Source organism: Aquarana catesbeiana, linkage group LG03 (assembly GCF_042186555.1).
Source record: "Aquarana catesbeiana isolate 2022-GZ linkage group LG03, ASM4218655v1, whole genome shotgun sequence".
Classification (NCBI taxonomy): domain Eukaryota; kingdom Metazoa; phylum Chordata; class Amphibia; order Anura; family Ranidae; genus Aquarana; species Aquarana catesbeiana.
This window is the reverse complement of record NC_133326.1, coordinates 124,929,048-124,956,744: the sequence shown is the minus strand read 5'-3', so window position 1 is coordinate 124,956,744 and position 27,697 is coordinate 124,929,048. Positions and strand designations below refer to the sequence as shown.

The following is a 27,697-nucleotide window of genomic DNA, read 5'->3' as shown; positions in this document are numbered from 1 at the left end:
ATATATATATATATATATATATATATATATATATATATAGTTGCAAAAATAAATAGATATGCCCATACAGCTTGGACCAATGTAAGTTCATACTTAAGGGGAAGCTGACAATCACTGTAATAAAAACAAAACAAAAAAAAACCCCACAAATAATGTCTCTTATATAAAGTGCTAAGTGCTCAAAAAGTGCATAAGTGCTCCAATATTATTGCTGGTGCTCCACAAATATGGACGGTGTCGTGTGCCACACTCCCCTCTTGTGACCCCACTCACTAAATGACATGGACCCACAGCTTTGCAGTCTGGGGTCAGAAAAGCTGAGATCAATAAGATCGAATGAGAGACAAAGGGATTTCTCTGGAGCTTCTCACAATAATGGTTCCATAGATGTTCAAAGGTGCTCATTCGTTTTTATATGTGGAAGACAAAGAAGGAACCAATAGTGAAGTACTATATGGATGGAGAAATTTTGTGCTGGCTAGGCGCTACTAACAAAAAACGGACTAAAACGGGCATCAGCATGAAGCTCCGGTTGCGCCGCTCATCGGCATGTGTTCTACGGAGAGCGGAGATTCTTTTGACTTGCTCTCTCAGCCTGATTCCCAACTTCCTTGTGGTCCTCCCCACATACTGGAGACCACAGGGACAGGACAAAAGGTACGCAATATTTGTGGAGCACCAGGAATAATATTGGAGTACTTATACACTTTTTGAACACTTAGCACTTTATATAAGGGACATTATTTGTAAAAAAAAATGTTTGTTTACATTGTCATTTATTTGTACTTATCAATTATAGCCTGCAAGCGCTGTTTATATTGATCCATCATATCTCAAGGTTTTAGTACCTTTGCAATAGCTGCTGCAGTTTTATCACTTATATTTATTTCACTTTAGCATTTGATATTCATTGGTTCGTGTGTTCATTTGCACTATATCCTACGAGCGCTTTTTATATTTTTCTATTCAATTACTAATCGGCACTACTACAGTGATAGCCATAATCTTCTGGTTCCTGTGCCAAGTGGCTTCTGCACACTAACCACAGGGGGTCCTTTGCTTAGCATTGCTGACCTCTGCCGGGTTAGCCCCCCCATATCAAAATTTAGAAAAAATCTTATGCAGCTTGTTAGATCTTTGTTAGATCAGGTTAGATCAACCGTTGTTTGCATTAGATCTCACACATAAGAAGTGTAGCACTAACTCTCGGTGGAGCTGCTGGTTTAAGCGGGCTGTTACCTTCACTCTCGATACCTCTGGGTCTAGGGTTCCGTTGAGTTTACCTCTGGACGATATAAGCACCAACACTTGAGTACGTTTTCAATGCTTTATTGAACCAAGTAATGAAGGAAGTAGCAGGAAAGAGGCAGGAGGAAAACTGCAGGGAAGCTCAAATACCTTACTTTAGGTTTCTTTAGAACATCCTTTAAAGTTGAATACTGTAATTGAATGCAATCCCCTTTTGTGGGACACGATCTTTGCTCGCCTGGACAGGCCTCTCTCACTTGCCTAGCAGCCAGTACATAGCATGAACAAAAGTCTCTGCCACAGACTTGCTTGAAATAAACCCGTACGATCCTCTGCCACAGGATGCATTGGTTCACAATGAATGTCAGACACAGTACTTGGACCTCTAAGCCAACCCGGCAGTATCATGTAATAAGACTACTTCAGGATACGTCCTCCAACCGAGTCACCAGGCCCCTCTCCAGACCAGCACTCTGCATGATCCTTCCATGACGGGTCCTCCCCTGGGATCTTCTCGGTTGTCCAGCTTCTTTACTCTGGATAGACAGCTCAGGACCATTCCTCGGCTGCTGTGGTAGGCCCCAGACAGGCTTCTGGGCCCACCCACATGCCACAGCAACGCGGGCCTCCGGAACGGAGGACCACGAGGTGGTATTCTAACACATACCTGTTGGCCAGGAGGGCCAGCAGGTGGCTAAAAATGAAAACCCCTAAACATGGCGTCTGTCCCATAAATACCCTCTCCCAGAATGCAACTCGGAGGACCACCTCCACCGAGTTGTCTCCGGGACAGAGGAGCACTCATCCGCTTTAACACGTTGCTTTTCCAACACCCGCCGATGGTGACAACGACACCCACCGCCACAATGTGGAAGCTGGAACAGAGGCAAATCTAACTTCCTATAATGAGCAATTCACTAAATTTACCTATCGGATGGTAGATCATAAATCTACCAGCGCTACATACTCCCCCCACTACAATAGACATTGTCCCCAACGTCTGTCCAAAAATAATGCTAATAACTCCCAAGCCTGGGAGTAGGTATTTGAGCTTAAAACTTGGATTAGATAAAGAAGAAGGAAAGACAGTGGAAAGACATTATAAGATTAACATCTATAAAACAATATGTTCACGTCCGTAAACAAAACCATCCTATGACTGTACATAACCTCACTGTCTATCTAGCTGAAAATCCTAACAGCTTGATAGAGGATCATATGGTTCCTGAAAAGGAAAGCATATTAACACACATATATCCTGTAAAACTTCAGGAGCAAAGCCTCATTTAAAAATGAGACTCTCTTCCCATAATCTATATCAAAATAATCTTTAGGAGTCCATCCCTGTATGAATTTTTTTTTCTCCCTTCAAATGAAAGAAATCCGCCTAGCAAAAAGAAGTCCTTGGATTTGAAACACTGAGATGAATATCCAGATCTTGATCACGAAGATCTCTTTATACTGACACTAACTAACTAACTCCAAAGTTCTTTTGTCCATAATCACCAATAAAACCGGGGATCTGGCAAGGTCAGTGTCTTTCCCAGTTTATCCACTGTAGTAATGAAATATACAACGTCCTCTTTTCCGGGCCTGCAGATAACTACTTTGTCAGCATAGTGTGTGCCGACCGAAGTTCCAGTGCATAAAACATCCACTAAAACTTTCATCCATTTTAACAGAACATCCAGTCTTTCGGAAAGGCTTAGGCACAGACAAATAGTCCCAAACAGCTTCACTGTACCAAAGTTCCCGGTTAACTTCAATCACTTGCATTATGTCCTGAGGGACATAAGGGAACTCCAAGCTATATTCCGTAGCGACACGCTTGTTCAACATTCTCTGCAAACGTGCAAGTTTGGGCAAGGATCTGTTTTTCCCCATGCAAAGAGGCACACATGAATCCAATGATTTGCTCACCATAGACCCAGCCGGTGTCTGAAGTGAACTAACAACTTTTGACAATGTCTCATTTACAGTGCTGTGTGGCTCCACACAGGGTGACTTCTTCCCAGAACTCAGGGCTGTCCATTCAGCGAAAGTCATAGCAGAGGCGACATCCTCGCCTTGTGCCCACAACATCTCTTGTGACATAGTCTCAAATAGGTCATCATCACCGGAAAGATCCGACAAGGATTCTATTTCCGAATCTCCCAGTTCTTCTGCTGGCAGATACTTATTTACAGTCCCAGATACATTCCCCATCAGCTGCTTACCCGTTCCCTTCGTGGACTTTGTTGGATCCGGTTTGGGTAGTCTCCGGGGTAGGCCACAGCCGCGGGAAGCCTTCACATATCCCACCTTCCTCTGGACAGGTACAAAAGAGACAGGTGGTGGACACAGAATTCAAAGTAATGTCCGCTAATGAGACGGCAACAGCAGTGTCTCTCTCCGGAATATTCTCGGCAACAACAGGCAAAGTGGTGGCCTGCCGTTCTCTCTCCGTAGTAGTAGCAGCTTCTACTGTGGCGATACCTGATGCCCAATCCATTCGATAAGTACGGGGCGACATGGTAGGTTGCTCCACCACAAACAAATACTCTCCACATTGTGGACATCGGCCAAATGGACGGAGATGAACGGCCAGTCCTTCACATCAGTGGCAGATCATGCCCAGTCTTTCAATATCTCCTGAGGTATACAGAACAAACCTCCCCTGCGGCTTCAGACTAACACCAGTGTCCGTAAGCAGGGTTCCGGTCAGTACAATATTCGACACAGTGCTTGCAGGGAACATTCTTGGTCCCATAATTGGCTGCATCGCCGAAAAAGACATGGCCACACTCCGCTCCTCTCAGCATGATCACAAGGCTTCTCTTCTTCTCTGGCGCCAAACACATACATGCGTCCCACGCGGTATCAAGTAGGGTAGGCTCCTCCCACTTGTTCTTCTGATCACGTAGCTCCCGGGCTTTTACTAGCGCCCGCCGCCTACGCATTCAGAAATAAAGTCCTGCAATTTTTAACCTCTTCTCTTCCTGAAAAATTGACAAAGTCCAGCTCTCACGTAAACTCCCGGTGAAACACCTCTCTGGGTTGCGAGAATTGATGGTTAAACAATCCTGGACGACGCCCCCACGTGTAGCACTAACTCTCGGTGGAGCTGCTGGTTTAAGCGGGCTGTTACCTTCACTCTCGATACCTCTGTTTCACCGGCATCGGGTCAAGGGTTCCGTTGAGTTTACCTCTGGACGATATAAGCACCAACACTTGAGTACGTTTTCAATGCTTAATTGAACCAAGTAACAAAGGAAGTAGCAGGAAAGAGGCAGGAGGAAAACTGCAGGGAAGCGCAAATACCTTTCTTTAGGTTTCTTTAGAACATCCTTTAAAGTTGAATACTGTAATTGAATGCAATCCCCTTTTGTGGGACACGATCTTTGCTCGCCTGGATAGGCTTCTCTCACTTGCCTAGCAGCCAGTACGTAGCACGACCAAAAGTCTCTGCCGCAGACTTGCTTGAAATAAACCCGTACGATCCTCTGCCACAGGATGTATTGTTTCACAATGAATGTCAGACACAGTACTTGGACCTCTAAGCCAACCCGGCAGTACCATGTAATAAGACTACTTCAGGATACGTCCTTCAACCGAGTCACCAGGCCCCTCTCCAGACCAGCACTCTGCATGATCCTTCCATGATGGGTCCTCCCCTGGGATCTTCTCGGTTGTCCAGCTTCTTCACTCTGGATAGACAGCTCAGGACCATTCCTCGGCTGCTGTGGTAGGCCCCAGACAGGCTTCTGGGCCCACCCACGCGCCGCAGCAACACAGGCCTCCGGAACGGAGGACCATGAGGTGGTATTCTAACACATACCTGTCGGCCAGGAGGGCCAGCAGGTGGCTTTAAACGTACCCCTAAACATGGCGTCTGTCCCATAAATACCCTCTCCCAGAATGCAACTCGGAGGACCACCTCCACCGAGTTATCTCCGGGACAGAGGAGCACTCATCCGCTTTAATAGTTGCTTTTCCAACACCCGCCGATAGTGACAACGCTCAATGTGGAACCACACGCAACATCAGCCAAGCTGGAACAGAGGCAAATCTAACTTCCTATAACGAGCAATTCACTAAATTTACCTATCAGATGGTAGATCATAAATCTACCAGCGCTACAGAAGCAATATTAACAGTTATTTGCTGGGGGGCTAACCCGTCATCAGCCCCGCTTATCACAAAATTGACCAAACAGTTAGCTATTTTGGAAGCTATTTGTTAAATCCGGTAAGATCAAGTGGTTTAATTAGAGACTTATTAAGTGATTAATGAGGGGGGGCTGCCCCCCTTATCAAATTTTCTGGCCAAAAATCATTCAGGCTAATAGATATTCATTAGATCCGGTAAGATCAAGTGGTTTTAACGTTAGATCTCACATCATTTTAGAGATATCCCACATCAAAATAGAGATATTAGGTGGTACATATGTATGGGTTAGCCCCCCCTTATCAAATTTTCTGGCCAAAAATCATTCAGGCTAAAAGATATTCATTATATCCGGTAAGATCAAGTGGTTATAATGTTAGATCTCACATCTTTTCAGAGATATTCCACATGAAAATAAAGATATTAGGTGGTACATAAGGACGGGTTAGCCCCCCCCCACATGCAATTTTCTGGCCAAAAATCATCTAGGCTAATAGATATTCCTTAGATCCGATCAAGTGGTTTTAACGTTAGAGATATTAGGTGGTAGTACATAAGGATGAGATTAGATCTCACATAATTAGAGACTTATTAAGTGATTAATGAGGGGGGCTGACCCCCTCTTATCAAATTTTCTGACCAAAAAATCACCCTGGCTAATTGATATTAATTGGATCCAGTAAGATCGAGTGGTTTTAATGTTTGATTATCCATAATTACATGGATATCATGGCTATTTGGTAGCGATGCACGGATATCCATACTAGTGTTTATATCGGAGCCGATAATGAGCATTTTCATGTGTACCAGTGAGGAGTGCCATTGAGCATACCGAGGTATGCTGAAATTATGTGGGACATTAATGGACAGGTGTGTCCAAGCCCAGTGAAGGCTGAAGCACAGTGCCAGAAGCCAGAGGGAAACGTTGGAGGTCTCTGGTGAAGGAGCCAACCGGGTGCCCATCTACGGTAGCTGGCTCAAAACCAATGACACGAAGAGACAGCAGCGAAAGTCTTAACCCTTGCAGAGGGCCCCCCGTTTTTGCCTCCAAGCAACCCAGTGTCCCGTTTCCTTTGACACATGCTGTCTAATGTCGGAGAGTCAATGCACACCAGACTCCCAGAACTTAGCGCAGACTCAAGCCCGATCAGAATCTCCGCAGACAGGAGCGCGGATACAAACCACCGAACAGGCCATGGCCACCACTTCCTCTATGCTCCCTGACAAGCTGGGACCTTCTCCTGTTGTTCTTATCCAAGTAAAGGGAGTCTACACCAAGGCCCTTCTGGATACTGGAGCTTAAGTGACCCTTCTCTACAGAGACTTCTATGACAGGCACCTCAAGCACCTGCCTTTGCAGAAGTTGGAAGAGCTGCAGATATGGGGCATTGTGACTCAGAACTTCCCCTATGATGGCTATCTACCGGTCAAGCTGACCTTCGATCCCTCCATGGCTGGGAAAGCCGATACTTTTGACACTCAGGCAGTGGTCTGTCCTCGCCCACCAGGGGCCAGTAAGAGTTCTCTCATCATAGGGACCATTACTGATCTTGTCAGAAGGCTGTTGACACCTCTTGTTCTGGAGCCGCGCACTTCAACTACAAGTGTGCACCCCATGCTGAGACAAGCCTACCAGAACCTGGTACAAAAACAGAAGGCTCCAGCTGAAGGAGTGGGAAAGATCTGGTGCTTGGTCCAGTGTGAGAGGTGTTACAGCCTGGTAAAGTGGCCTATATACGAGCATCTGGAGTGGACACACAGGAGAGAGCAGACGTCTGTGTCAGCAGCTCCAGCCATCTGGCTCCAGCCATCCGGCCACCCAGCCATCCAGGACTCATCCCGGTCTCCCCAGCGGAACCGTACCGGGACCCCCACCTGCCACCGCGCCGTCCACTGCATCTGGACACCACGTTCCAGCCCGCCAGCTTCATAGGCCCATCCCGCAGGACACTCCGTGGCTCCGGCCAGTGCCGGCCTGCCGCTTCACCTCCCACAGGCCGATCGTCAGCCCGACTGGCAGGCCTACGCACCACCTCCTATCGGATCATCCTCTATACCCATCCTCGGACACACCGTCAGCCGCACCGGGATCCGAGCAGCTGGACTGCCCGCGGCTTGGGCCTAGCTGGCGGCCATCTTGGTACACCCTCCCGAGGCCACAGTACTACGCCGGCTCCCTCATCGCCACCGCCAGAACTTTCTGCACCATCATCCGGACCATCAACAACACCACCCCCGTAGCAGTGGCAGCCATCAGAACCTCCATCCTCTCAGCAAGCTCATCATCGCCACATTAGTACCATCATCAGATCATCCTTCCTTTAGCAATTTTTTCTTTCCTCACCATGTGCAACTTCAAATACTCAGCGAATGCCCTCCACAGGCTAAGAAATACCGCCTCAACATTACCAACCTTCATTCAAAAACGACTACAAAAAGAACAACTACTAAGGACCAACCTACAATCAACCATCAAATATAGGAAGACACCAATTCAACCACAACAACTAGCATGCGCCCTGATCAACTCCAGATCTGCAATCAAGCACAGACTGGAAATCTACAACTTCATCATCATCGAAAACAACATATATTGCCTTTTCATCACGGAAAGCTGGCTAACACCAGACTGCAAGCGATTTGGTGCCTGAGAACTACAGGATCCTAACTGAGCATTGAAGAGGAAAAAAAGGAGGAGGCCTTGCAGTAATCTTCAAATCTCACCTCGCACTCACCAAACCAACTTTACAGAACTCAGTGCCATTCATGGAGACACTCTCCCTTCATCTTCAAACAACACCCCAAAACACCATTCACATACTACTATGCTACAGACCACCAGGGCCGAAGAATAATCTCCTTACACACTTCACAGAATTCATCTCAATACACACCCTGAAAACCAAAAACTTTCTGGTACTTGGGGACTTCAACCTCTGGGCAAACTCCACCCTAGACCCTATCGCCACCGCCTGCATTAACCAACTGGAAGAACTAGGTCTCCAGCAACCGATAAATGCTCCTACACATGGTTCAGGACATATTTTGGACCTCATATTCAAACAAAATATGGACATCAACATATTCGACAAAGTACCGCTACCCTGGACAAACCACCATGCTATCAAATTTAAAATCGCCACCAACACCACCCTCCAAAAACGGAATCACGCAATAACAACACACTGGTCTAGATCTCAGAAGAAACTACACTCCAAACTCTTCAAAACCACATTATGAAACAAAATAGCAACGCTAAATTTAAACCACTCAACTGAACAAACTCCTTAAACAAGGCATTACTACAAACAGCAGAATCAGTGGCTCCAAAACACAGAACACTCATCCGCAAAAAAAACTCGGGATGGTTTACTGGCATCCTTACTCTACTGAAGCGTGAATGCAGAAGAGCTGAAAGAGCCTGGAGAAGAAATTCTACTAAGGAAAACCACTCAAACTACATAGTTCTCACCGAGAAATATCACAAAGCAATCTTCTAAGCAAAAAAAGAACATTTCTCAAACACCATCTCAACAGCCTTAAACCGCCCTCGGGAACTTTTCAAAATAGTCGCCCCAACTATGAACCCAACCTGCCTAGAGCCCCCAGCAAATGAAACTCAAGAATTTTGCAATGAGTTAGACTTTTTCATCGACAAAATTGACAACATCCGGAAAATAATTCAACAGAAAAAAACAACCAACCTCAATCAACCAAAGCAAAAAGAGGAAATCGATACAAACATCACACAAGGACCGAAATTCTCGCTAATCCCAATCACCACTGACAGCACCAAAAACATCATCAGAAGCCTCAGAGACAGCACTTCACCAAACAACATCATTCCCACAAAACTTCTGAAAGAATGTTCCGACCTCCTCGCTCCTACTATAACACATCTCATAAATCAGTCATTCAAAGAAGGGACTGTCCCGATCGCCCTCAAGCAAGGCATCGTCAAACCTCTTCTAAAGAAACCCAACCTCGACCCTAAAGACCCCAACTACCGCAGGCCAATAGCAAGTCTTAACACCATCTCCAAGGTCATGGAGAAAGCAGTCGTACAACAGCTACAACTCCAGCTGGACACACACAAACTCTTGGACCCCCTGCAATCAGGCTTCCGCCCAGGCCACAGCACAGAAACGGCACTCCTCAAAGTATGGGACGATGCCCTCGAAGCTGCAGATGATTGAGAATCAAGTCTCCTGGTACTGTTGGACCTCAGTGCAGCGTGAATTTGATGTGGGGTGTGCAAAAAGTGCCCAATACCGGATCCATCTCTTCGAGTGCATAAGCCATTCAGGGAAAGAGTTTGATGGATTCCTTTAGGGCACTTGGAGGATCTGCGTCAACAACTGGCAGGTATCATCTGAGAGTCCCAAAGTCTATGTGCTTCCCAAATAGTGGTGGTATGGAAGAAGAATGGGTCACTGAGGCTGGGTACTGACTACCGGACGCTGAACCAAAGGACCATTCCCGACCAATATACCACCCCAAGGATAGACGATGCCTTGCAGAGCCTGTCAGGAGCGAAGTGGTTCAGCATGGTGGATTTGAAGAGTGGGTATTACCAAATCCCCATGCACCCTGAGGATCAGGAGAAGACCATTTTCATTACCCCGGAGGGGATCTTTGGACTTGACCGTATGCATCAAGGCCTGTCTGGTGCCCCAGCCACCTTCCAAAGGCTAATGGAATAGACCATGGGTGACATGAAACTGATCGAGGTGTTGGAAGAAGTTTTAGGCAGCTGAAGTGAAGCCTAACAACTGCTCCAGTCGTGACCTATGCAGATCCAACCAAGCCATACGAGCTACACTGATGCCAATCGAGATGGGTTGGGTGGGGTGCTATATCAAGAGCATGACAGCCATCTACGGCCTGTTGCCTAAGTGAGTCGGAACTTGGCCCCCGCCGAGAACTACCCCATGCACAAACTTGAGTTCCTGGCCTTGAAGTGGGCGGTGGTCGATAAGCTGAGGGATTTCCTGTATGGAGTGGAGTTTGTGATCAAGAACTGACAACAATCCTCTCACCTACATCCTCACTACCACCAAGTTGGACGCCACGGGTCACAGATGGTTGGCTGCTCTATCAGGGTTTATTTTCAGCCTGAAGTATCGACCGGGGTCGGGAAACAAGATGCGGATGCTTTGTCAAGAAAGCCAGATTGTTCCAGAGACCCTCCAGAAGAATGGGCCCAGCTGACACCTGAAGGAGTACGAGCCTTATGTCAAGGAGCAGAACATTAACCTGAAGTAGGATCCAGGACCGAAGAGGTTGGAGTGTCAGCCGCTGGTGTCCCCAGATGTTATTGCAATGTCACCCAAGACGGGGATAAAGGTCTGCCCAAGCTGTCAAAGAAAGACCTGTGGAGGGACCAGTTAAAGGACCCTCCCTGTAGCTTGGCATTGAAGGCCTTGGAGAGCCAATGCCCTGACTTGCTCCTCACTGACTCCCCGAAGGAAACCCATCTGCTGCACCAAGCGTAGGATCGGTTTCAAGTGCACAGAGGGTTGGTCTACCGAAGGGACCCCTCTGACGATTCTGACTAAAAATAGGAGCTATTCCTACCTGAAAAACATAGGGAGACAGTATTAACTGCCCTACATGACAACCATGGCCACCTAGGGCCCAAGAGGACTTTTCACCTGGTGAGGGACTGGTTCTACTGGCCCTGCATGCAGGCTGAAGTTGAGGACTATTGCCACTCCTGCATCAGATGTATCCAAAGGAAGACTTTGCCTCACCAAGCTGCCCCAATGGGCCATCTTCAGAGTCAGGGACCCATAGAGCTGGTGTGCATTGACATTCTGTGCTTGGAGCCTGATCTGAGCGGGCAGGGAAATATCCTGGTAGTGACTGACCATTCCCCTCAGTATGCCCAGGCGTTTTCCACGAGGGACGAACAAGCATCCACGGTGGCCAAGATCTTCACTGAGAAATTCTTTGTGCACTATGGTCTGTCCCAATGCATCCACTCTGATCAAGGGAGAGATTTCGAGAGTAGACTCATCAAGAGACTTTTAGACCTGTTGGGCATCAGGAAGTCTAAAACCACCCCGTATCATCCTCAAGGAGATCCTCAATCAGAGAGATTCAACCAAACCCTCCTGGATATGCTCGGAACTCTAATTTCAGAACAAAGCAGCACTGGAGCAAGCATATAGTGGCTATTGTGCATGCTTATAACAGCACAGCTAATGATGCCACAGGTTACTCTCCCTATAGTTTGATGTTCGGACCGTAGGCCCGGCTGCCAGTGGACTTGGCCTTCGGCACATCCCTCGACCATACCTCAGCTACTTCCCACAGAGGGTATGTGGATCGTCTGCAGAGACGTCTGAAAATTGCCTATGATAAAGCTCAAGCTGCCTCATATGCCCGAGGACAGAGAAACAAAATAAACTTTGACCTCAGGGTACGAGTGCAGGACCTACAGCCGGATGACAAGGTACTGCTGAGAAACCTGGGTGTCCCTGGAAAGCACAAGTTGACTGACCACTGAAAGTCGCAGCCCTATGTCATTTGCAAGCATCTTCCAGGACACCCAGTATATCAAATCCAGCCAGAGGGAAGCACAGGCCCGCTGAAGACTTGGCATCGCAATCATCTGTTGCTTCTGTCAGAAGCAGTTCATGTACCACCACAGCCAGATTTACAGTCCACACCCACTGCCTCTCAAAGATCCTGGCCAGTGACTAGATCTCACTCTGTACCCCTTGCTGAAGATGAAAACAGCAAGGATGAAGAGAAAAATTGTCTGTGGCCGTCTCAAATGAACAAAGGGCCTGCCACCCCCCCCCCTTTCTTCTCCTCCCAAGGTGACTGAGGTGACTCTCAGGCCAGAGGCTCCCGAGTTTGTACCTCAAAGTCCACCTCTTGAAGAGTTGGAAGACCCTCAATCTTCCCTGCTGACAACAGACCCCTAAGACTTTCCATCCTTAATTGAGGAAGCTGAAGCTGATATGCAGGAAGAAGAAGAGACCAGTGTGCCTGTAACCCCAGAACCTAAAGAACAGCGAGAGCGAAGGATTATTCACCTGCCCTAAAGAGTAACATATTATACTTTGGGTGAAAGCTCTGAGGAGGTCGTTCTCATTGTAAAAAGGACTCTTGAAGTAACTGACCCTTCCACCGCAGATTTGGTGGTGGACAATCCCAACTCACTGTCAAGGCTGGGCTCAGCCCTTCCTTCTCTGAGCTGGCTGCTCAGCTGTCGGCTAATTGCCAGCACCTATCTCTCCACAGTTACTCAGCTGTTGATGATATCCTGCTCATCAGTCCTGCCTACTTAAGCCGTCCAGTCCAGAGGATCTCGGCCTTCGCCTTGATCAACATCACAGAAACAATCTCCTGCGATCCTGTTCAAGACTTGCTTTGCTGACATCCCTTCTGGCTCCAGATCCTGCTTGCTGTTCCGATACATTGATCCCTGACTTCTGGCTTGGCTGACTATCCGTTCCGGTTACTGAACTTTGGCTATGTTTTGACTACATTTGTTCTTTTTACTTTTATTATTAAACAAGTGTGATTTACTGTACTTCTGTCTCGGCCTGATTTCTTGGTTTCTGACATTCACCCCCTGGCACATCTAACTGGGCCATTCCAGTTAAGGTGGCCTGTAGGCAGGACAACCTCCCCTCCTATGCTAATTGGTGGGATGTTCCTCTGCCAGGGTTTTATGCAGATGTAAATTGTATGGTTTCCTGTGCACACTAACCTGTTTTTTTGTTTTTTTTTTCATGTGTATATCAAAAGCATGTAACAGGTCATAGACTCTTTACCTCCTTTGGCGGACCAAAGGTTCTTTGGTGGGGGAGTGTGTAACGGGGGCTACTCTATCACCTGTGGTCCCGCACCTCCCGCCAGCGACCGCAGGACTGAATAGACACTGACACAGGCACTCACTGAGGGTGAGCATGTCTGTCAGTCCCTGTGGGGGATTTCTCCCCCTCCTTCTCCTCTTTCTGTGTCCCTATTGGCAGGGAGAGGGGGCCAATCAAGCAGCAGCAGAGGACCACGGGACTTGAAGTCTCATCACAATACAGCCCCATTGATTTCTAGCCTGCTTTGCAAGAAGGGGAGCTAGCTAAAGACTTAAGCTTGTTGGTCTGAGGAGAGATCACCATGAGGCAGGGAGGTGAACAGAGGTGTGAGGAGAGACTACAGGCACCCAATGAAAAGTCATCCAAAGACGGTTCCAGAGACCATCCAGAGATGGTTGAAGATGGATGTACCTTCTGTACCACCTAATATCTCTATTTTTATGTGGAATATCTCTAAAATTATGTGAGACTTAACGTTAAAACCACTTGATCTTACCGGATCTAACGAATATCTATTAGCCTGAATGATTTTTGACCAGAAAATTTGATAAGGGGGGCTAACCCGTCCTTATGTACCACCTAATATCTCTATTTTGATGTGGAAAATCTCTGAAATTATGTGAGATCTAACATTAAAACCACTTGATCTTACTGGATCTAATGAATATCTATTAGCCTGTATGATTTTTGGCCAGAAAATTTGATAAGGGGGGCTAACCCGTCCTTATGTATCACCTAATATCTCTATTTTGATGTGGAAAATCTCTGAAATTATGTGAGATCTAACATTAAAACCACTTGATCTTACCGGATCTAATGAAAATCTATTAGCCGAAATGATTTTTGGCCAGAAAATTTGACAAGGGGGGGGCTTACTCGCCCATATGTACCACCTAATATTTCTATTTTGATGTGGAATATCTCTGAAATAATGTGAGATTTAACATTAAAACCACTTGATCTTACCGGATCTAAGGAATATCTATTAGCTTGAATGATTTGTGGTCAGAAAATTTGATAAGGGGGGACTAACCCGTCCATATGTACCACCTAATATCTCTATTTTGATGTAGAATATCTCTGAAATGATGTGAGATCTAACATTAAAACCACTTGATCTAACGAATATCTATTAGCCTGAATGATTTTTGGCCAGAAAATTTGATAAAGGGGGCCAGCCCCCCTCATTAATCACTTAATAAGTTTCTAATTAAGTGAGATCTAACGTTAAAACCACTTGATCTTACAGGATCTAACAAATAGCTTCCAAAATATCTAACTATTTGGTCAATTTTTTGATAAGGAGGGGCTGATGACGGGTTAGTCCCCCCAGCAAATAACTGTTAATATTGCTTCTTCTGTGTGAGATCTGTGAGAACGCAAACAATGGTTGATCTAACCTGATCTAACAAAGATATAACAAACTGCATAAGATTTTTTCAAAAATTTTGATATGGGGAGGCTAACCCGGCAGAGGTCATTGCTGCTATTTATAGAACGCCTTGCATTTTTTCAACTGCATTTTTTGCAGCTCCCTGCTGCTCTGTCTCTCATACTCGCTCTCAGGCTCAGGCCTTGGTCTGCCCTGTCCTGGACAACACAGTGCAGACGTGCACTTCTCTGCTCCCTTACAACACACACACACTGTCGCCCGGGAGGGTAGAGCACTGAGCTCAAATTCTGTCTCTCCTAAATACAAGCGCACATCTGTGCCATTAGGTGCCTGATTTCTACAAAATCTGGCCTAGACCACCATTTCCAACAGTGGCATGGCCTCGCCCTTTCAAAATATATACTGTATATTCAAATATTTACATATTCTTAGCAAGCAGTAAATTAGCTTTAAAACAAGCACTGACCTCTGTAGTTGCTGGCACTGTAGTGTAATCCATCCTCAAATTTAACAAGAAATGCATTGAATACATCCAAGTTGGCATTTTTACTACTCTGCTCCCTCTCCTAGGACATCTGCTGGGAGGTGGAGCAGGGAGAGCTGAGCTGCTGTGAGGGCCAACTTGAACAACTTTAGGGCTTCCGCTTTAGATTTAGGGATGAACTGTTCTACTGCCTGACCAATGAGGAGCATTTGACTCACTATCATTCCTCTCATGGGACTGTGCTGGCGCTTGGTACCCAGCACTGTCACATAGGGGTGGGAAATTAGCCTTCAGCCCTGGGGAAGCTCCAAAGTGTATCGGCAGCTGCTCAAAGAACCAGGGAAGAAAAAGCATGTGCAGTTGGGGAAAGAGTTTTCATTTTAAAAGAGAAGAATGGCTTTCTGAAAAAAAAAAAAAAAAAAAAACATTATACTCACGATCTATTCCCTGCTGGCTCTGTAGTAGAATTGAGCAATCAAACACCGCTGATCGCTCAGTTCACCTCCTCCACTCTGAGCACAGAGCCAGGACTGTGTCACAAACCATGAATCAGACTGAAACAGAAGTATAGCTAAATCACACTTGTTTAATAATAATAAAAAAAGGTAAACAGAGTAAACATAGTTAAAACATAAGGAAGGAACCGGAACGGATAGTCAGACAAGCCAAAACATCAGGGAGCCAGAGATGAACGTAGTGGAACAGCAAGCAGGATCTGGAGCCAGAAGGAATGTCAGCCAAACAAGTCTATAACCACTTGCCGACCGCCTAACGACGATATACGTCGGCAGAATGGCACGGGCAGGCAAAATCACGTACCTGGTACGTGATTGCCTCCCGCGGGCGGGGGGGTCCAATCGGACCCCCCCCGGTGGCAGAGGCGGTCGGCTCTTGTTCGCGGGCGATGAGAGGTGAGGGGGAGGCCATCCATTGATGGCCAACCCCTCCCGATCGCTCCCAGTGAATGAAATGCTTCCTCTCCCTCTGTAATGTAAACAGAGGGAGAGGAAGTGATGTCATCCCTCCTCGAGCCGGTCTTTTCGATCCGGCGCTGAGAAGAGAAGACATCCAAGTTGCACCAACACAACACCTTCAGTAGAACACTCCAGGCACACTTTTCACCCCCCGATCACCCCCCTGTACCCCCTGTCACACTGACACCAATAGCAGTTTTTTTTTTTGCATTGGTGTCAGTTTGTGACAGTTATAAGTGTTAGGGCAGTTAGGTTAGCCCCCTTTAGGTCTGGGGTACCCCCCTTTAGGTCTAGGGTACCCCCCTAACCCCCCCTAATAAAGGTTAACCCCTTGATCACCCCCCGTCACCAGTGTCGCTAAGCGATCGTTTTTCTGATCGCTGTATTAGTGACATAGGTGACGCTAGTTAGGGAGGTAAGTATATAGGTTCGCTGTCAGTGTTTTATAGTGACAGTGACCCCCATATACTACCTGCTAAAGGTTTTAACCCCCTGATTGCCCCCTAGTTAACCCTTTCACTAGCGATCACCGTATAAGTGTTACGGGTGACGCTGGTTAGTTTATTTTTTATTTTTTATTTTTTAGTTTATTATAGTTTTAGGGCACCCGCCGTTTATTACCTTATAAAGGTTTAACCCCCTAATTGCCCGGCGGTGATATAAGTTACGTTTTTAGGATCAGATAAGGTCTGCGTCGCCCCAGGCAGCGTCAGGTTAGCGCCAGTACCGCTAACACCCACGCACGCAGCATACACCTCCCTTAGTGCTATAGTATCTGAACGGATCGATATCTGATCCGATCAGATCAATACTAGCATCCCCAGCAGTTTAGGGTCCCCAAAAACACAGCGTTAGCGGGATCAGCCCAGATACCTGCTAGCACCTGAGTTTTGCCCCTCGGCCCAGCCCAGCCCACCCAAGTGCAGTATCGATCGATCACTGACACTTACAAAACACTAAGCACACATAACTGCAGCGTTCGCAGAGTCAGGCCTGATCCCTGCGATCGCTAACAGTTTTTTGGTAGCATTTTGAATCAGTCGCTAACAGTCAGGAGCTTTTTTGCCTGTGAGTCTCACTAGTGTACCCCTAAATTTAGAGCCCAAAATGGCAAATCGAAGGTACACTAGTGAAGAGGCCTACAGGTTTCTGAGCATGACAGATAGTGAAGAGGAAGTCACTCATCTGTCAGATTCAGGCTCAGAATACGATCCTGTAGAGGACAGCGGCTCCATGACAGATAGCTCTGACGACGGAGTTGTGGTCCCTGCTAAGGTCAGGTGTACCAGACCCCGAACTTCTTCTTCTGTCCTTGAAGTGCAAGAACCGCAGGGCTCTCGTATGGAGCAGAGAAGTACTAGCGCCGCTATTCCTTCTGGTGAACTGGCAAGCACCAGCGGCCTAGTACACCCTGGTCGTATATCCAGCACTGCAGTATCACGTGGTGACGTGGCGAGTCCCATAAGTGCAGTGGACCTCAATGACCAGTTGTTGGCGCCGTACCTAACTGCCCGTAAGGCCAGACGCTGGTACAAAAAAGTGTCTGTTTATTTATTTCAATTGGCTTTGCTGAACGCTCATGTGCTATACAGAGCTTCAGGACAGACTGGAACCTTCCTTAAATTCCAGGAAGAGATCGTCAGAGCCCTTCTGTATCCAGACAGTGCTCCACCTCACCATCCCCAACCAAATGCAGTAAGCCGGCTGCATGAGAGGCATTTTCAATATGTCCTCCCGAGTACCCCTACCCAACGAGCCCCCCAAAAAAGATGTCGTGTCTGCAGCAAGCGCGGATTTAGGCGTGACACCCGGTATTATTGTCCCCTCTGTCCTGGCAATCCTGGTCTTTGCATTGGTGAATGTTTTGAACGCTACCATACACTAGTGGAGTATTAGCGTAGGGTACAGCACTGCACAGACTAGGACACACTTTCACAGGGTCTCCCAAGATGCTGTCGCATTTTGAGAGACCCAAACCTGGTACCAGTTAAAAAAGTTAAAGTTACAAAAAAAAGTGTAAAAAAAACAAAAAAAACAAAAAAAAGTAAAAAAAAAAGAAAAAAACACAAAAAAATATATAAAATAAAAAAACAAAAATAGTTGTTGTTTTATTGTTCTCTCTCTATTCTCTCTCTATTGTTCTGCTCTTTTTTATTCTATTCTATACTGCAATGTTTTATTGTTATGTTTTTATCATGTTTGCTTTATAGGTATGCAATTTTTTTATACTTTGTTTTGTTATTGTTAACCACTTTTTTGTTTTCAGGTACGCCATTCAGCTGCAGAGCGGATTTATTTATCTTGACAGCAACAGCGTTTGCTCCCACAATACATAAAGCCGTGACTCCAGCGCTGTCGGAGGTGATTTCACCACCACAGTTACATACTTCAGCATATATGCCGAAGCGTGGGGTCAGCAGTGGGTGGAGGAGCGATTTGCTCCTGCCTTTTGCGGGAGGATGCCCCCATGCTTCGGCATATATACAGTATATTTTAGGTAGGCACAGGTTGCGTTAAATGTTTTATTTTTTTACTATGTTTTTTTTTTATTTTGCTTTGCAGGTATGGTAAGTATTACTGTTATACTGTAATGTTACTTTGTTTTTTTGTTAACCATCATTTGCTTAGCAGGTACGCCATTCAGTTGCAGCGCGGATTTATTTATCTTGACAGCAACAGCGTTTGCTCCCACGATACATAAAGCCGTGACTCCAGCACTGTCGGAGGTGATTTCACCACCACAGTTACATACTTCAGCATATATGCCGAAGCGTGGGGGCAGCAGTGGGTGGAGGAGCGATTTGCTCCTGCCTTTTGCGGGAGGATGCCCCCATGCTTCGGCATATATATATTTTAGGTAGGCACAGGTTGCGTTAAATGTTTTATTTTTTACTATGTTTTTTTTTGTATTTGATTTGCAGGTATGGTAAGTATTACTGTTATACTGTAATGTTACTTTGTTTTTTTGTTAACCATCATTTGCTTAGCAGGTACGCCATTCAGTTGCAGCGCGGATTTATTTATCTTGACAGCAACAGCGTTTGCTCCCACGATACATAAAGCCGTGACTCCAGCGCTGTTACATACTTCAGAATATATGCCGAAGCATGGGGGCAGCAGAGGGCGGAGGAGCGATTTGCTCCTAACTTTTGCGGGAGGATGCCCCCATGCTTCGGCATATATATACGGTGCATGTATGCCCATCATTAGAAGTGGGTGGATGAAGGGAGGTATTCTAATGGTGGGCATACCCACCGATCAATATCTTTTATCGTTCAGCCCACATGCTGCATGAAAAAAAAGTTTACAATATATGCCCAACAAGGACCAGCAACTTACTGGTATGTTGCTGGACTTTGAGTGGTTATACCAGAATGATGCCTGCAGGTTCAGCTATCATCTTGGTATCATTCTTTTCAGCCAGCGGTCGGCTTTCATGTAAAAGCAATCCTAGCGGCTAATTAGCCTCTAGACTGCTTTTACAAGCAGTGGGAGGGAATGCCCCCCCCCACCGTCTTCCATGTTTTTCTCTGGCTCTCCTGTCCCAACAGGGAACCTGAGAATGCAGCCAGTGATTCAGCCAGCTGACCATAGAGCTGATCAGAGACCAGAATGGCTCCAAACATCTCTATGGCCTAAGAAACCGGAAGCTACGAGCATTTCATGACTTAGATTTCGCTGGATGTAAACAGCGCCATTGGGAAATTGGGAAAGCATTTTATCACACCGATCTTGGTGTGGTCAGATGCTTTGAGGGCAGAGGAGAGATCTAGGGTCTAATAGACCCCAATTTTTTCAAAAAAGAGTACCTGTCACTACCTATTGCTATCATAGGGGATATTTACATTCCCTGAGATAACAATAAAAATGATTTAAAAAAAAAATAAAAATGAAAGGAACAGTTTAAAAATAAGATAAAAAAGCAAAAAAATAATAAAGAAAAAAAAAAAAAAGCACCCCTGTCCCCCCCCTGCTCTCGAACCCAAGCGTCGGACTGGCGTCAAATGTAAACAGCAATTGCACCATGCATGTGAGGTATCACCGCGAAGGTCAGATCGAGGGCAGTCATTTTAGCAGTAGATCTCCTCTGTAAATCTAAAGTGGTAACCTGTAAAGGCTTTTAAAGGCTTTTAAAAATGTATTTAGTTTGTCACCACTGCACGTTTGTGCGCAATTTTAAAGCATGTCATGTTTGGTATCCATGTACTCGGCCTAAGATCATCTTTTTTATTTCATCAAACATTTGGGCAATATAGTGTGTTTTAGTGCATTAAAATTTAAAAAAGTGTGTTTTTTCCCCAAAAAATGCGTTTGAAAAATCGCTGCGCAAATACTGTGCGAAAAAAAAAATGAAACACCCACCATTTTAATCTGTAGGGCATTTGCTTTAAAAAAATATATAATGTTTGGGGGTTCAAAGTAATTTTCTTGCAAAAAAAAATATTTTTTTCATGTAAACAAAAAGTGTCAGAAAGGGCTTTGTCTTCAAGTGGTTAGAAGAGTGGGTGATGTGTGACATAAGCTTCTAAATGTTGTGCATAAAATGCCAGGACAGTTCAAAACCCCCCCCAAATGACCCCATTTTGGAAAGTAGACACCCCAAGCTATTTGCTGAGAGGCATGTCGAGTCCATGGAATATTTTATATTGTGACACAAGTTGCGGGAAAAAGACACACTTTTTTTTTTTTTGCACAAAGTTGTCACTAAATGATATTTGCTCAAACATGCCATGGGAATATGTGAAATTACACCCCAAAATACATTCTGTTGCTTCTCCTGAGTACGGGGATACCACATGTGTGAGACTTTTTGGGAGCGCGGCTAGGCTAGTACGGGACCCCGAAAACCAAGTACCGCCTTCAGGCTTTCTAAGGGCGTAAATTTTTGATTTCACTCTTCACTGCCTATCACAGTTTCGGAGGCCATGGAATGCCCAGATGGCACAACCCCCCCCCCAAATGACCCCATTTTGGAAAATAGACACCTAAAGCTATTTGCTGAGAGGTATAGTGAGTATTTTGCAGACCTCACTTTTTGTCACAAACTTTTGAAAATTGAAAAAAGAAAAAAAAATACTTTTTTCTTGTCTTTCTTCATTTTCAAAAACAAATGAGAGCTGAAAAATACTCACCATGCCTCTAAGCAAATAGCTTGGGGTGTCTACTTTCCAAAATGGGGTCATTTTGGGGGGTTTTGTGCTATCTTGGCATTTTATGGCCTTCGAAACTGTGATGGGTAGTGAGGAGTGAAATCAAAAATTTACGCCCTTAGAAATCCTGAAGGCGGTGATTGGATTTCGGGGCCCCGTATGAAGCTAGGCTCCCAAAAAGTGCCACTCATGTGGTATGCCCGTACTCAGGAGAAGCAGCAGAATGTATTTTGGGGTGTAATTCCACATATGCCCATGGCATGTTTGAGCAATATATCATTTAGTGACAACTTTGTGCAAAAAAAAAAAAAAAAATTGTCACTTTCCCGCAACTTGTGTCAAAATATAAAATATTCAATGGACTCAACATGCCTCTCAGCAAATAGCTTGGGGTGTCTACTTTCCAAAATGGGGTCATTTGGGGGGGGGGGTTGTGGCATCTGGGCATTTTATGGCCTTCAAAAATGTGATAGGTAGTGAGGAGTGAAATCACAACTTTACGCCCTTAGAAATCCTGAAGGCAGTGCTTGGTGTTCGGGGCCCCGTACGCGGCTAGGCTCCCAAAAAGTCCCACACATGTGGTATTCCCGTACTCAGGAGAATCAGCAGAATGTATTTTGGGGTGCAATTCCACATATGCCCATGGCCTGTGTGAGCAATATATCATTTAGTGACAACTTTGTGCAAAAAAAAAAAAAATTGTCACTTTCCCGCAACTTGTGTCAAAAAATAAAATATTCCATGGACTCAACATGCTTCTCAGCAAATAGCTTGGGGTGTCTACTTTCCAAAATGGGGTAATTTGGGGGGGTTTTGTGCCATCTTGGCATTTTATGGCCTTCAAAACTGTGATAGGTAGTGAGGAGTGAAATCAAAAATTTATGCCCTTAGAAATCCTGAAGGCAGTGCTTGCATTTCGGGGCCCCGTACGCGGCTAGGCTCCCAAAAAGTCCCACACATGTGGTATCCCCATACTCAGGAGAAGCAGCTAAATGTATTTTGGGGTGCAATTCCACATATGCCCATGGCCTGTGTGAGCAATATATCATTTAGTGACAACTTTGTGCAAAAAAAAAAAAATTGTCACATTCCCGCAACTTGTGTCAAAAAATAAAATATTCCTTGGACTCAACATGCCTCTCCGCAAATAGCTTGGGGTGTCTACTTTCCAAAATGGGGTCATTTGGGGGGGTTTTGTGCCATCTTGGCATTTTATGGCCTTCAAAACTGTGATAGGTAGTGAGGAGTGAAATCAAAAATTTATGCCCTTAGAAATCCTGAAGGCGGTGCTTGGTTTTCGGGGCCCCGTACGTGGCTAGGCTCCCAAAAAGTCCCACACATGTGGTATCTCCGTACTCAAGAGAAGAAGCTGAATGTATTTTGGGGTGCAATTCCACATATGCCCATGGCCTGTGTGAGCAATATATCATTTAGTGACAATTTTTTGTAAATTTTTTTTTTTTTTTTTGTCATTATTCAATCACTTGGGACAAAAAAATAAATATTCAATGGGCTCAACATGCCTCTCAGCAATATCCTTGGGGTGTCTACTTTCCAAAATGGGGTCATTTGGGGGGGTTTTGTACTGCCCTGCCATTTTAGCACCTCAAGAAATGACATAGGCAGTCATAAACTAAAAGCTGTGTAAATTCCAGAAAACGTACCCTAGTTTGTAGACGCTATAACTTTTGCGCAAACCAATAAATATACGCTTATTGACATTTTTTTTACCAAAGACATGTGGCCAAATACATTTTGGCCTAAATGTATGACTAAAATTGACTTTATTGGATTTTTTTTTATAACAAAATGTAGAAAATATCATTTTTTTCAAAATTTTCGGTCTTTTTCCATTTATAGCGCAAAAAATAAAAACGGCAGAGGTGATCAAATACCATCAAAAGAAAGCTCTATTTGTGGGAAGAAAAGGACGCAAATTTCGTTTGGGTACAGCATTGCATGACCGCGCAATTAGCAGTTAAAGCGATGCAGTGCCAAATTGTAAAAAGTGCTCTGGTCAGGAAGGGGGTAAATCCTTCCGGGGCTGAAGTGGTTAACAGGAACACAGGAAAGCTTCTCTAGAGATGTGACCAAGGTGAAGGCAGAGACCATCTGGACTGGACGTCTTAAGTAGGCAGGACTGACGAGCAGGATATCATCCACAGGTGAGGCACTGTGGAGAGAGGAGCTGGCAATTAGCTGGCAGCTGAGCGGCCAGCTTTGAGAAGGAAGGGCTGAGCCCAGCCCTGACAGTACCCCCTCCTCAATGACCCCTCCCCCTCGGAGGACCAGGCTTGAGGAGAAAACGTCTATGGAAATCACGGAGGAGGACAGGGGCATGGACCGTACCCTTTCCAATGCACCAGGTACTGTATGCGCCCACAGAACCTACAGGAGTCAACAATGGACTGTACTTCATACTCATGGTTCTCAACCTGTACAGGGTGAGGATGTGGCACCGAGGTGGTAAAGCGGTTGCAGACCAAAGGTTTTAATAAGGAGACATGAAATACATTTGAAATATGCATATTAGAAGGAAGGTCTAATGCGTAAGCCACTGGGTTACTCCTGCGAAGAATACGGAAAGGCCCAATAAACCGAGGTGCGAACTTCAGAGTGGGAACACGAAGTCGGAGGTTACGAGATGACAGCCAGACCCTGTCCCCAATCTGGTAGGAAGGTGCAGGCAGGCATCTGCGGTCAGCATGGAGTCTGTACCTATCTTTAGCATGTTGAAAGCCTCCTGGACTTGTGCCTAAGTGGAACGAAGACCACGGAGATGCTCCTCTAATGCAGGAATACTCTGCGGAACAAATGAGTCAGGCAACATGGAAGCTTGGAAACCATAGTTCGCCATAAACGGGGATGATCGGGAAGCAGAATTCAAGGCACTATTGTGAGCAAACTCTGCCCATGGTAAGAGGTCTGACCAGTTGTTGTGAGCTGTCCGAGACAATCACCTTGGGTAGCCCATGTAAGCAAAAGATCTCCCCAGCAAAAATGGAAGCCAGTTCCTTAGAAGTGGGCAACTTCTTAAGTGGAATACAATGGGACATTTTCAAGAACCGGTCAACCACCATAAGGATAACTGTGTTGCCCTGGGAGTTGGGTAACTCCACAATGAAATCCATAGACAGGTGGGTCCAGGGCCTCTCTCCATTGGGTATGGGTTGTAGGAGGCCCACTGGTAGGTGTCAGGGAATCTTACTCTGAGCAAACATGGAACAGGCAGCTACGAAGGTGGTTACATCAGCACGTAGACTAGGCCACCAGAATTGTTGGGAAATGGCCCAAAAGAGTTGATTCTTCCCAGGGTGGCCAGCAGCCTTGGGAGAATGTCAAGTCTGGAGCATGGCAGTACGGAGACTCTCTGGGACAAAGCAGCGGTCACAAGGTTTCTCAGGAGGAGCATGGACCTGAGCAGCAAGAATTTTGTCACCCAAAGGATAAGTGAGACTGGTGCGAACCGTAGCCAGAATACGTTTAGGAGGAATCACAGGAACCAGAACCGATACCATCTTGGAAGTGGAGGACAATTGTTGTGACAAGGTGTCAGCCCTTACATTATTAGTACCGGGTAAGAATGAGACAAGGTAATTGTAACTAGACAAGAAAAGAGCCCATCTCACCCTTCTGGGAGAGGCGTTTAGCCTCAGACAAGAATGTGAGATTCTTATGGTCAGTAAGCATGAGAACCGGCACAGTGGTACCTTCAGGAGATGTCTCCATTCTTTCAGGGCTAAAATGATCGCTAACAGCTCTCTGTCACCAATCTCGTAATTGCACTCCACAGGTGACAGTTTCTTGGAAAAGTAGCAGAAAGGATGCATAGCGCTCACAGAGGTAGGACGTTGAGACAGAAGGGCATCAACCTCAAGGTAACTTAGGATCAGGATGTGCCAACACAGCAGCAGAAACAAAGGCAGCCTTGAGACTCTCAAAGGCCTTAATGGACTCTGGAGACCAACTCTGTGGGTTACCTTCCTTTCTGGTCAAATCAGTCAGGGGCTTGACCAAAGACGAGAAGTTACGAATGAACTTCCGATAATAGTTGGCAAAACAAAGAAAACGCTGCAGAGGACGTAAACCCACGGGTCGGGGCCACTGTAGGACTGCTGAAAGGTTCGCTGGGTCCATCGAAAAACCAGCAGTGGAAATGACATAACCCAGGAATTTAACCTGTTCACGATGGAATTCGCACTTCTCCAACTTACAATAGAGATTGTTCTTTCTTAGTTTCTGAAGCACATGACAGACATCTGTGTGGTGGCTGTCTAAATATGAAGATATCGTTGAGATAAACCACCACACATAACTGCAACAAATCTCGAAGGACATCGTTAATAAATTCCTGGAAAACTGCCGGGGTGTTACAAAGGCCAAAAGGCATTACGAGGTACTCGTAATGGCCTGTTCTGGTATTAAAAACGCAGTTTTCCACTCGTCGCCCTCCTTAATCCTCACAAGATTGTATGCCCCTCTTAAATCAAGCTTCATGAAAACCGTTGCTCCCTTGAGGCAGTCAAATAAACGCAGTAAACAACGGAATCGGATAGGCATTCTTAATCGTGAAACAATTGAGACCCCTATAATCAATACAAGGTCTCAGTTCACCACTCTTCTTCTTCACAAAGAAGAAACCAGCACCAGCAGGACTACCGGCTTCACCTTTGTCAAAGACATCGTTAAAATTGCGGTACTCCTCCGGTAGGGAGGAGAGTGAAGAGGTGCACAGGACCTTGGCTACCTTCTGGAAGCATGTCTTACTGCATTGTGGCGACCAGGAGCGAACCTCAGCACAGAGCCAATCAAAAGAGGGGTTGTGCCTCTGTAACCAAGGATAACCAATAACCAGCGGAAACTTAGGTGAGGAAATAACTTGGAATTGGATTATCTCATGGTGAAGAGCCCCTACGGCCATGGAAAATGGAACAGTCTCATGAGTCACATGGGTAGGCTGTAGAGGTCTTCCATCAAGAGCCTCAATGACAAGTGGAATGTCACATAGCTGCACCTAGCTGCAGCAAACTCGAGTGCTTCCATACAAAGGCAGCATCAATAAACAGGCCTGCAGCCCCAGAGTCGATTAGAGCCTGTATCTCGACAAACGTCTCAGCACAAGAAAAGGGTAACCAAAACCAGGGGCTTATCCTTCTGGATAACTAGGGACGAAATGTAGCTGCAGCGGAATCCAGTGCTTCCATACAAAGGCAGCATCAATAAACAGGCCTGCAGCCCCAGAGTCGATTAGAGCCTGTATCTCAATGAACATCTCAGTCCAAGAAAAGGGTAACCGAAACCAGGGGCTTATCCTTCTGGATAACTGGGATCGAAACAACGCCACCTAAGGTCTGTCCGTGACCTCAAGGTTCGGGTGTTCCCTGGACAGGTAGGACAAGACTTCAAAAAGTGACATGCCTGGCCACAATAAAGGCACAATCTCTCCCTCCTCCTAAGGGTTCTCTCATCTGCAGAGAGACGCTTGAAGCCCAAGTGCATGGGTTCATCTTCACAGACTGACTCGGTACCAGGAGGCATGGGAGGTGAGGGAGGCAAGGGTGGGACTGCAAAGTTCGGAGACAAATGTACAGAAGGCTTCCGCAATCGCTCCTTAAAAGGGAGTCTTTCTCTGAGTCTGGAGTCAATGAGGATGGCAAACGTGATCAACCTCTCCAGCTCAGTCGGTATACAGTATCTCGGGCTGCTATCTCATCCTTGATGGTAGCCGAGAGAAAAAGTAGCCACGAGGGCCTCATTGTTCCAAGCAACCTCTGCTGCCAGAGTACGGAATTAAGTGGCATAATCGGCAACAGTTCTCTTACTCTGTTTGATGTACATGAGGCACTTGGCAGCTGAAGCGGAGCGTGCGGGAACGTCAAATACCCTTTTAAAAGAAATACCCTTTTAAACCCTCTGCATTGGACTGGATCACCCTCAAATCACTGGGGAAGCGGAGGAGAACCAGACATACCACTTATAGAGGTAATACTCGAGGTGGGTGCCTGTACAGAGACTGGAGCAGCAGCAGGGAAGGCCTGCAACACATGTTTTACCGGAGCAGCCACAGTGGGAGATTCCAGGTGAGCTGTGCGACTCAGCAGCATTTGTAACACCGTGGCAAACTGATCCATGTGGTGATCCTGCTCATCCAATCTGGAAAAAATATTACCAACAAGTGGATTCACTGCATCTTCTGAATTCATGGCCTTCGCCTACTGTCAGAAACCATGAATCAGACTGAGACAGAAGTACAGTTAAATCACACTTGTTTAATAATAATAATAAAAAAGGCAAACAAAACAAAGTAAACATAGTCAAAACATAGCCAGAGTTCAGGAACCGGAACCAATAGTCAGACAAGCCAAAATGTCAGGGAGCCAGAGATGAGCATAGTAGAAGAGCAAGCAGGATCTGGAGCCAGAAGGAATGTCAGCCAAGCAAGTCTTTAACAGTAACACAGGAGAGTGTCT

At 45.9% G+C, this 27,697-nt stretch overlaps 1 protein-coding gene across 3 annotated transcripts in view; it reads left to right on the top strand.

Moving 5' to 3' along the window:
* The window catches only part of ACSBG1 (acyl-CoA synthetase bubblegum family member 1), a 161,876-nt gene that overhangs the window by 66,882 nt on the left and 67,297 nt on the right, over positions 1-27,697 (top strand). The gene's annotated exons all lie outside the window — the stretch shown is intronic.